The 10978-nt window shown below is 42.7% G+C and overlaps 1 pseudogene; it reads left to right on the top strand.

The window, feature by feature from the left end:
* On the top strand, window positions 1-706 carry LOC103079854 (protein transport protein Sec61 subunit alpha isoform 2 pseudogene; annotated as a pseudogene).
* The last annotated feature ends 10272 nt before the right edge of the window (window positions 707-10978 follow it).

Below are 10978 nucleotides of genomic sequence, written 5' to 3'. Positions count from 1 at the left end.
ATGGGCATCAAATTTTTAGAAGTTATCAAACCTTTCTATGCAGCTCTACCAGAAATTCAGAAACCTGAAAGGAAAATCCAGTTTGGAGAGAAGGTACTACGGACTGCTATAACTCTCTTCATCTTCTTAGTATGTTGTCAGATACCACTATTTGGAATCATGTCATCAGATTCTGCAGATCCTTTCTACTGGATGCGAGTTATTCTTGCATCCCACAGAGGAATGTTAATGGCATTGGGTATCTCCCCAATTGTAACATCTGGTTTGATTACACAGTTGTTAGCTGGAGCCAAAATCATTGAAGCTGGAGATACACCCAAAGATAGAGCCCAGAGTTGGAGATACACCCAAAGATACAGCCCTATTCAATGGAGCCCAGAAACTATTTGGTATGATCATTACCATTGGGCAAGCCATTGTGTATGTCATGACGGGCATGTACGGGGATCCCGCTGAAATGGGTTCTGGAATCTCTCTCCTTATCATCATTCAGTTGTTTGTTGCTGGTTTGATTGTGCTGCTGTTAGATGAGCTGCTACAGAAGGGTTACAGCTTGGGGTCTGGGATTTCCCTCTTTATTGCCACCAACATCTGTGAAACCATTGTCTGGAAGGCCGTTAGTCCTACTACCATTAACACTGGCAGAGGTACCGAGTTTGAGGGTGCAGTCATAGCTCTCTTTCATTTACTGGCCACCAGGATAGCAGCATTATTCACAAAAGCCACAAGGGAGAAGCAACCCAAATGTCTATTGATGGATGAATGGACAGAACAAAATATAGTATATACATACAATGGAATATTATTTAGCCTTTAAAAGGATGAAAATTCTAACATATGCTATAACATGGATGAACTTTGACAGCATTATACTAAGTGAAATAAGCCAGTCACAAAAGGACAACTGTATGACTCCACTTACATAAGGGATCTAGAGTAGTCAAATTCAGAGTAGAAAGTAGAATGGTGATTGCCAGGGACTTGAGGCAATGGAGAATGGAGAGTTAGTGTCTAATGGGTAGAGAGTTTCAGCTGGGGAAGAGGAAAAAGTTCTGGAATGGATGATGGTGATGAATGCACAATGTAAACATACTTAATGCCACAGAACTTTACAATTAAAACTGGTTAAAATGGTACATTTTACATTATGTATATTTTGCCACAATAAAAATCCAGGTCTAGGTAGTTTCCTGCCACCTTTTTCAGGGAACCAAAGGAGGGTACAACATCACATCTATGGTATTCTTGCTAAAACTCATAATCTGAGGAAACCCAAAATAAGGAACATTCAACAGCAGTCCTGCACAATACCGTAGCCACTTGCCACATATAGCTATTTTAATTAAAATTAAATAAAATGTAAAATTCATTTGTTATAAAGCAGAAACACACCATTGTAAAGCAATTATACTCCAATAAAGATGTAAAAAAAAAAAAAGTAAAATTCAGTTCCTCATCCCCACTAGCCACATTTCAAATGCTATTTTCATGTGGCTAATGACTATCATATTGGACAGCATAGATACAGAGTATTCCTATCATCACAGAAAGTTCTATTGGCCAGTTTTTTTTAAGTTGTATTGGACAGCACTGATCTATAGAATAACTCTCCAAAAATGTGAAGGACATGAAAGACAAGGAAAGACTGAGGAACTACTCCAGATTAAAGGAGAATAAAGAAACATAACAACTAAAAGCAATGTGGGATTCTGGGTTGGACCCTGAAACTGAAAAAGGACATCAGTGGGACAAATGATGAACTCTTACTAAGGCCTTTGGATTAGTTAATATTCTGTTACGGTTAATTTTCTGGTTTTGGTCATTGTACTGTGGTTACGTAAGATGTAAACATTTGTATTATTTTTGCAACTGTTTCGTAAGTTTGAAATTATTTGAAAATGAAAATTTTTAAGTGAAATAAAATTTAAAGATCATCTTTTGACTCTATCCAGCTATTTATATTACTGTTGACTGTATCCCACCCTATTTCATGAATAAAATTTATTGATCATTGTCCATTTATTAGGGGAAAGGCAAGTCTAGAGAGTGATCTATACCACAGGTCGCCCCCCGCTCCATTGAGGTCCTAGGAGGCCCCCTCGCCAGTAAAGTTCATCCCCAGGCAGGTGGCCCATGTCTCCAGACCAGTGCTCCAAGGAAGGCTGTGGCTCACATGCTATGACTCAGCAACCACCAGCTCATGTTTCCCCCCAGAGACCAAAGTCAGACCCAAAGATAGTGCCAGAGGGCCCCCAAAATGTACATGTTCAAATGTCTAAGTTCCTTCAGGGGACTCTCCAAACTGAAAAACAAAATATAATCCCTGCCTTTACAACCTCATTTCAAGTAAGTTTTTAAATTGTTATTCTTTAAACTATTTTATTTTTTCACACTGTCAACTTTATTATGAAAAATTAATACATGCTTACAAAGTTAGTATGCGGAAAACCAGAAATGTTTGAGGAAGAAAACCAAAATTCATACTTATAATCCACCACCCAGAAAAAACTACTGGTAACACTCTGGTGTCTTTTCTTCTAGTATTTTCTCTTCTACAGTGCCGGATCTCTGAGTCCTCTGGCTTCCTGGAATCACCCTTGCCTCGCCCAGCCACATGGGAAGGACATAAAAGGGTCTGGTCTGGTATGAGTCCACCTTACCTCTCAGGGGCCTCAGGAGGAGGAAGGGACTTGGTCTGTGTCAGCTCATGGGTCCGATCCCTGCTGCAGCCGGCGCCTCTGGGGCTATCCAGCCCCCTATGGTCAGCGTGGCCTTACCAACCTCAGGACATTGTGTTACTCATCACCTGCCACTCAGGGGCTGCCATCTTGCCCTTCCTTTCTGAGAACTACTGACATAAGTTGCTTGGCAACAGACATTTACTTGCAGTTTGGGGAAAAACAGGGAAATGAGTGCACGGGTAGGACATGCCTTCAAAGTTAGATATTGGGAGTTCCTAAAATTCACACACCTCCCCCAACGCAGAAGGCCATTCCCTAGCCACAACCCTCCAAGACCCCAGCTTCCTGCCACACTTATCAGTGCCTGACTTGCTTTCAGGCCCTCTTGTTGTCTCTTTTCCTAGGGCCCCTCCCCCAGGATCTGGAGCTCAGTGCAGAAAACAGAAATCACTGTAGGTATTATGTGCACGAAAGGTTTTTGTTTCTTGAAGCATGATTTACATTTTGTGAAATACATCCATTTTAACTGTGAAAATTGATTACTTTTTATCCAAGTAAATACCTGTGTAACCAGCTCCTAGATCTAGGATATGTCCATCTCCCCAGAAAGTTCCCTTGTACTCCTTTTTCAGTCTCCATCCTCAGTCACTATTCTGATTCCATCACCAGTTTAGTTTTGCCTGTTCTTGAACTTAATATAAATGGAATCATATAATACATACTGTTTTGTCTCTGGCATCTTTTACACAACATTTTTGACATCCATCTATGTTGTTCCATGTGTCAGGAATTTCTCTTTCATTGCTGAGCAGTATTCCATTATATGAATATATCACAATTTGTTTATTCTACTTTTAGTGGAATATTCAGCCTTTTCAGGGTTTAGGCTATTAGGAATAAAGCTGCTACGAACATTCACATATAAGTCTTTTTGTGGAGTTATGCACGTATTTAAAAATTGGTGGACAAGAGGGTAGGGTATGTTTAGCTTTATTAGAAGCTTCCAACCAATTCTCCAAAGTGGTTGCACCACTTTATACTACCACCAGCAAGTATATTGATGGATCCAGGTTCTTCAGCACAGTCCTCTTCTTCATCAACACTTGACAGAGTCAGTTTTTTCACAGGAAGGAATTTCATACAGGGAATTAGTTGGTGCAAAATGGTGAGGGGGAATGGAGAAGCAGGAGTCAGAAGGCTGCCACTGGAGTAACTGAGTTCAACAGCACATTACCATAACCATGGTCAGAACTGAGGAGGCCACTGCTGCCACCCTCAGCTCCACATGGCTCTGTCTCAACATCTGGTTGATGCAGGAATATGCTGAGTCCGGCTGCTGAGACTGGCTCTAGACCCTTGCATCTCTGTGTCCTTGCTGTCAGCATAAGTGACAGCAGGAAGATGGCCTCTACCCCCCACCCCCAATCTCTGGTGGGGCATCTAATTGTCAGACTTTAATATTCATAACTCTAGCTGCAAAAGAATCCAGGAGGGACTTCCCTGGCGATTCACTGGTTAAGACTCCACACTCCCAATGCAGGGGGCACGAGTTCGATCCCTGGTCGGGGAACTAAGATCCCACATGCAGCACAGCGTGGCCGGAAAAAAAAAAATCTGGGAAATGCAGTTTCTTACTTTCTAGCCTCTGTCCAACATAGGAAAACACTCTAGAAGGAGGCAGAGGGAGCCAGTTGTATCAGTTGGCTTTTGCTGAGTAAAAAAGCTACCCCAGGGACTTCCCTGGTGGCGCAGTGGTTAAGAATCCGCCTGCCAATGCAGGAGACACGGGTTCGAGTCCTGGTCTGAGAAGATCCCACATGCCGCGGAGCGGCTGGGCCCGTGTGCCACGACTGTTGAGCCTGCGCTCTACAGCCCGTGAGCCACAACTAGAGAAAGCCTGTGCGCAGCAATGAAGACCCAACACAGTCTAAAATAAATTTAAAAAAAAAAAGGCTACCCCAACATGTAACAGACTAAAATAGCAACCACTTATTTAGCTCACAATTCTGTGGGTTGGTGATTTGGGGCTGGGCTTAGCTAGGTAGTTCTCATCTTATCTGAGCTCACTCATGACTTTGAAGTCAGTTGCCAATTCTGTTGGGAACTGACTGGCCTAGGATGGGCTCAGACGAGATGGATCATCTCTGCCCATGTGGTCTCTCATCCGCCAGCAGGCCAGCCTAGGCTTGTTTTCATGATGGCTGGGCAGGTTTCCATGAGAGAGCAAAATGCTCTTTAGGCCTAGGCTCCAAATGGTACATCATTTCTGCCACATTCTATTGACCAAAGCAAGTCACAAGGCTAGCCCAGATTCAAGGGGAGTGGAAATAGACTCCACCTTGTCCAGAAGGTGAGGTAAATTCACCCTGCAAGGGTGTGATTAAACGGTGGGTTGAAAAGTCAGGGTAATCTACTACACTAGTCCACAGCCCCCACCATGTCTCCCACTTCTGGAACTAGCTAGCAAATCCCAAGTACTCGGATCCTTTTTTTGGGCAAAGCAACAAGATTCCCTGTACCTTCACTTTTCTGTCCCTTTATTGTATCCTGTTTCTTAGGTTCCTTAACTTTATTTTCTAAATCTTCTAATTAATTTTTAATGTAAGGAATAACATTAACTCATTCTTGTTATCTGTTCTTCCTGGTTTTGCTTTATGGATGTGATATCTTTCTGAAGCTAATTATTAAAGAGAGCAATTAGAAAGCCTTCTTAAAAAAAAAAAAATCTTTTATGTTCCCTGCACGGTTTTCCTCTGAAACCATTTCTTGCTGTTTATATAGTTTCTCTTTTATGTTGTAGGCTTTCCCCAAATGTCTGGTGAACTTTGTTCACATTAAGAGTGAGGCAATAAAAAGCATGAAGGAAGTTCTGCGCACATCCATTGGTTGGCTTGCTTCTGAAAGGGCCATATGGGGACTGGCCTGTGGAAGAGCCCTACAGGCCAGAACATGAGGGTCTCACACATGGGGCTGTTCTGTTTCTTTAGAACATGAGCACTTAACTTGGTTTGGGCCAGTGACTCCTTGGGCTGTCTGGTAAAGTCGTAGGCCAGAACAATGTTTTTAAAGGCATTTAAAGATACATAGGGTTACAAAGAAACAAAACAAAACAAAACCCAATACTGAAATACATTAAAGTATTAAACAACTGTTTCAGTAAATAAATATGTAAATAGTGTCATGCAAAGATGATAATCTGAGGTATCTGCATCAATTCTATAATGATACTAAAACACCCAAAATTTCTTTTGGTGACCAAGTATCAGATCCTGCTAATAGCATTGTCACTTGTAGCCAACATTTTAAAAGGGAGGAAATTACAAAAGGCACACTTTTGGGGAGAGGTGATAGATGTGTTGATTATCTTGATTGTGGTGACTGTTTCATGGGTATATACATACGTCAAATCTCATCAAATTGTACACTTTAAATATGTGTAATGTTGGGTAAATACGGAATCCTACCAACAGAAAGACCTTTGTGCACCAACACAGAGGGAAGAGAAAACACTATTACTGAAAATGCAATCAGTTTAAACCATGCAGGTACTCCACAATACACTACAAAGTCTCAGCAGCATTTCATACATTTTATATAATAAAGTAGAACAAAGAACAATTAAAACTTAATTTCAGATAGTAATTAGTGAAAAAGATGCATTTTTTTCCCCATCTGAATTGCAGAATCCCATGAATTCTATCCATGAATCCCTTGAAAGTCTGTGGCTTCCAAGTCCCATCATTGTCCCAATAATGCCCAGACAATAACAATTTTTTCCTGATTCAGTATCCAACTTTGATCACCCATTGCTTTGAGTTGTCATGTTTCTTTGATCTCCTTTAATCTGAAGCAGTTCCTCGGCCTTTCACTGCCTTGGTATTTTTAAAGACTGCAGGTCAGAATTTTCCTCTATTTGGGTTTGTTTGGTTTCATCCTCCTGATCAGATTCAAGTTAAACATTTTTTTTTTTTTTTTGCGGTACGCAGGCCTCTCACTGTTGTGGCCTCTCCGCAACACAGGCCCTGGACGTGCAGGCTCAGCGGCCATGGCTCACGGGCCCAGCCACTCCACAGCATGTGGGATCTTCCCGGACCGGGGCACGAACCCGTGTCCCCTGCATCAGCAGGCGGACTCTCAACCACTGCGCCACCAGGGAAGCCCCCAAGTTAAACATTTTTAACACTCAGAAGTGACACTGTGTCCTTCCTGCACATCAGGAGGCACAGGATGTCCATTTGTCCCATTACTGGGGATGTTCACTTGGATCACTTGATAAATGGGGTGCCCTCCAGTTTCTCCGCGATAGGTTTACTATTTCCTCGTTTGTAACTAATAACTAATTCACTGAAAGGCTACATAAAAGTCCCGTTCCTCATCAATCTTTCACTGACTGGTTTTAGCATCTCAGTAGATTTCATAGATCTTCTTTGTATAGACACAATGTATTTCTAATTATGTCGGATCCTAGGTATTTTGTATTTTTGTCTTTATCTTGAATGAGATCTTGTCTTTCATTATATGTACTAACTCATTATTCATGGACATAGGAAAGTTATTTTTACTGATCATTTTGTTATCAACCTTAGGACCTCTCCGGATCAAAGAAGGCTCCTCTTGCCCAGGACTTACTTTTTGCTGTTTTTTGCGCGGTACACGGGCCTCTCACTGTTGTGGCCTCTCCTGTTGCGGAGCACAGGCTCCAGACGCGCAGGCTCAGCGGCCATGGTTCACGGGCCCAGCTGCTCTGCGGCATGTGGGATCTTCCCGGACCGGGGCACAAACCCATGTCCCCTGCATCGGCAGGCGGACTCTCAACCACTGTGCCACCAGGGAAGCCCTGTGTTTTGTTTTTTAAGATTTTTTTTTTAATTATCATTTATTTTTGGCTGCATTGGGTCTTCGTTGCTGAGCGCGGGCTTTCTCTAGTTGTGGCGAGCGGCGGCTACTCTTTGTTGCGCTGCACGGGCTTCTCATTGCAATGGCTTCTCTTGTTGCGGAGCGTGGGCTCTAGACGCGCAGGCTTCAGTAGCTGTGGCTCGTGGGCTCTAGAGCGCGGGCTCCATAGTTGTGGCACATGGGCTTAGTTGCTCTGAGGTATGTGGGATCTTCCCGGACCAGGGCTTGAACCTGCGTCCCCTGCACTGGCAGGCGGATTCTTAACACTGTGCCACCAGGGAAGCCCCTTACTTTGTTTTTTTATCACATGGATATTACAGGGCCACATGAGCCGGAGATCTATCAAAGGGTTTTAATGTCCTTTTGCTTCTGATTAAGTATCAATTACAAACAATGCCCAGACAGTAAATGCTCTGCTCCCAGCTCTAGCTAAAGGTGGAATCTCTGCTGGTCCAAAGACTTCTGGGCCCTCAAGCTTGTGTGGCTTGTATAACTAGGATGGACAAAGCCACCTCCAGGTGACTTTCAGAAAGAGCAGGAGTTCTGACCACTTTTTTACTCACCTTTCCTAGGGGCAGAAATCATAGGCCTGTAGTAACAGCCAATCAAAACTCTAACCTCTTTCAGAACACTGAGGGGAAAGATCATTCTTATTCATTAATAGAAATGTGAAAGCAAGCCAGTGTAACTCATAACTTCTGAACACAGAGGGCCTTGCAGCAGGAAACTTGCAGATCCTACATGATGTTTCCTTTGCTGCAACAAGCAGCTTAACACCTGGGAAAGGGACTTGTGATCCTGGGCAGTACCTACCTTGAGAGATAACAAGGTCTATTGTTTCTATCTGCTTCCCAGGAGAAAGAAAAAGTTGTTACTTGGTGATGTTGCAAAATCCTTGGCCCCAACGGGCTTCTATAAACCACCTATTCATTCATGCATTCATTCATTCAATATGAATTCATTCATTCACCTGGCGTGCTATGTGCCAAGATGTTAAGTATAATGTAGAAAACAAGAGACAATATAAACCCTCTTGGAGATTATAATCTGACGGGAAAAAGAAACATTAAACTATAAAACACACAAATAAACACATATAATGGGGGTGGGGTGAAGAAAGGTATTAAAAATTAGTACAGGATCTTCCCTGACAGTCCAATCGTTAAGACCCCGTGCTTCCACTACAGGGGGTGCAGGTTCAATTCCCGGTCAGGGAACTAAGATCCTGCATGGCACGCGGTGGAGCCAAAAAAAAAAAAAAAAAGATACAATAATGTAAAAGTGTACTTAATGCCACTAAATTATACATTTAAAAAATGGTTACAATGGTCAGTTTTATGTTATGTACATTTCACAATATAAAGAAGAAGGAAAAACAGTTTTTAGTAAAAAAGAAATAATAAAGCAGAAGGGTGCAACCTGGAAGTTGATGGGAGGCCAAGGACCAGGGGGAACTAGGAGTGAGGAGACCCCCTTGGGGGAATGGTCAAGAGACTGAGGGAACACAAGTGTCTAACAATCAATCTTAAGTTTTTTGCTCTGTGATTCTATAAGATAACTCTCCTCTATACCCCTAAACTTTAGTAAAAGTCTGCTATACCCAGATACCTGATTCCTTGGGGGCCTGCTATGTGCCAAGTGTTAAGTATAATGTAGAAAACAAGAGACACAATATAAAAGAGCATGTATTCTTAGCAGACACATCAGGGCAGAGAGAAGGGAGGAGCCACATGCACTGAGACCCAAGTGAGAAGGACAATGCCGCAAAATCAGAAGATGAGAACAAGTGATGGCCAGGAGACATATGATGTGCTGGGGCAGTACTGAGTATCCCACTTCAGGCAGGATGAGGGCTCAAGCAACTGGTATTGGAATACTGAAGGATGGGCCAGCTCCACAGGGGTGGAAGACCTCAAATCACGCAGAAGGCAGAGATCTGAATTACATGGGTGAACCTCATGAACTTCATAGGCTGCAGGCTCTCTCCTACGTTAAGCTAAACTGAGTCCAGAGGTACCATTGTGTTGCAGTTCCTACCTCACTGAAATACAAGATTCATCTTCAGGTCGTGCTTTTTCTTTTCCTGCTTCCTGGGATCTGCCATGTTCAGAGGATTATGGGGGAGAAAAGAAAGCTATGGATGACAGGCAAAGGAGAGCCAAGTAGTGCATAATTGGCATACCTGAAAGGAACAAAGACAATGAAATACAATAGCTATTTAAAAATATAATTCAGGAAAATGTTTCTAAAATAAAAAAGGATTTCAATATACATTTGAAAAAAACAATGTTTATACTAAAAGATATAGTCTAGTAATATTACTAGAAAACAAAGAATCTTTGGGGCACCCAGGCAAAAAGAGCAAGTATAAAGGCTCCAAAAAAAATGTTTTTGAACATATAAGAACTCAGGAATATTGTTCTTAGGAAATTGTACAGAAATAGGAAATCAGAGAGGAAAAAAAAAAAAAAATGGGGCTTCCCTGATAGCACAGTGGTTGCGAGTCCGCCTGCCGATGCAGGGGACATGGGTTCGTGCCCCAGCCCGGGAAGATCCCACATGCCGCGGAGCAGCTGGGCCCGTGAGCCATGGCTGCTGAGCCTGCGCGTCCAGAGCCTGTGCTCCACAACAGGAGAGGCCACAACAGTGAGAGGCCCGCGTACCAAAAAAAAAAAAAAAAAAATGAAACTAGATTTTCTAGAAAATATCAACAGTGAAAATACTAAATGTCAGAACCCCTGTAGGATACAGCTAAAGCAGCAGTCAGAGGAAAATTCATAACTTAAACACTAATACCAATTTTTTTTTTCTTTTGGCCACTCTGCACAGCATGTGGGATCCTAGTTCCCCCACCATGGATCGAACCTGCACCCCCTGCAGTGGAAGCGCTGAATCTTAATCACTGGACTGCCAGGAGAAGTCTGCTAATACTAATTTTGTAAAAAAGACTGAAAATAGAAGAATTAATAAGCATCCTTAAAGAGTTATAGATAAACCAAATAAAAGCAGAATAAAGGACTTAATGAAAATAAAAGCACAAATTAATGAGCTGGACTTCCCTGGTGGCACAGTGGTTAAGAATCTGCCTGCCAGTACAGGGACATGGGTTTGAGCCCTGGTCCGGGAAGATCCCACATGCTGCGGAGCAACTAAGCCCGTGAGCCTGTGCTCTACAGCCTGCGAGCCACTACTACTGAAGCCCGCGTGCCACAACTACTGAAGCCCGCGTGTCTAGAGCCCATGCTCCGCAGCAAGGGAAGCCACCTCAATAAGAAGCCTGCGCAACACGAGGAAGAGTAGCCCCCACTCGCCACGACTAGAGAAAGCCCACACACAGCAACAAAGACCCAACACAGCCAAATATAAAGAAACAAAATAAATTTATAAAAAAAAAAAAAAAA

The sequence above is a fragment of the Lipotes vexillifer genome, unplaced genomic scaffold (genome assembly GCF_000442215.2).
Source record: "Lipotes vexillifer unplaced genomic scaffold, Lipotes_vexillifer_v1.1 scaffold1370, whole genome shotgun sequence".
Taxonomy (NCBI): Eukaryota; Metazoa; Chordata; class Mammalia; order Artiodactyla; family Lipotidae; genus Lipotes; species Lipotes vexillifer.
The sequence above is the reverse complement of the archived record's forward strand: the minus strand, read 5'-3'. Positions and strand labels throughout refer to the sequence as shown.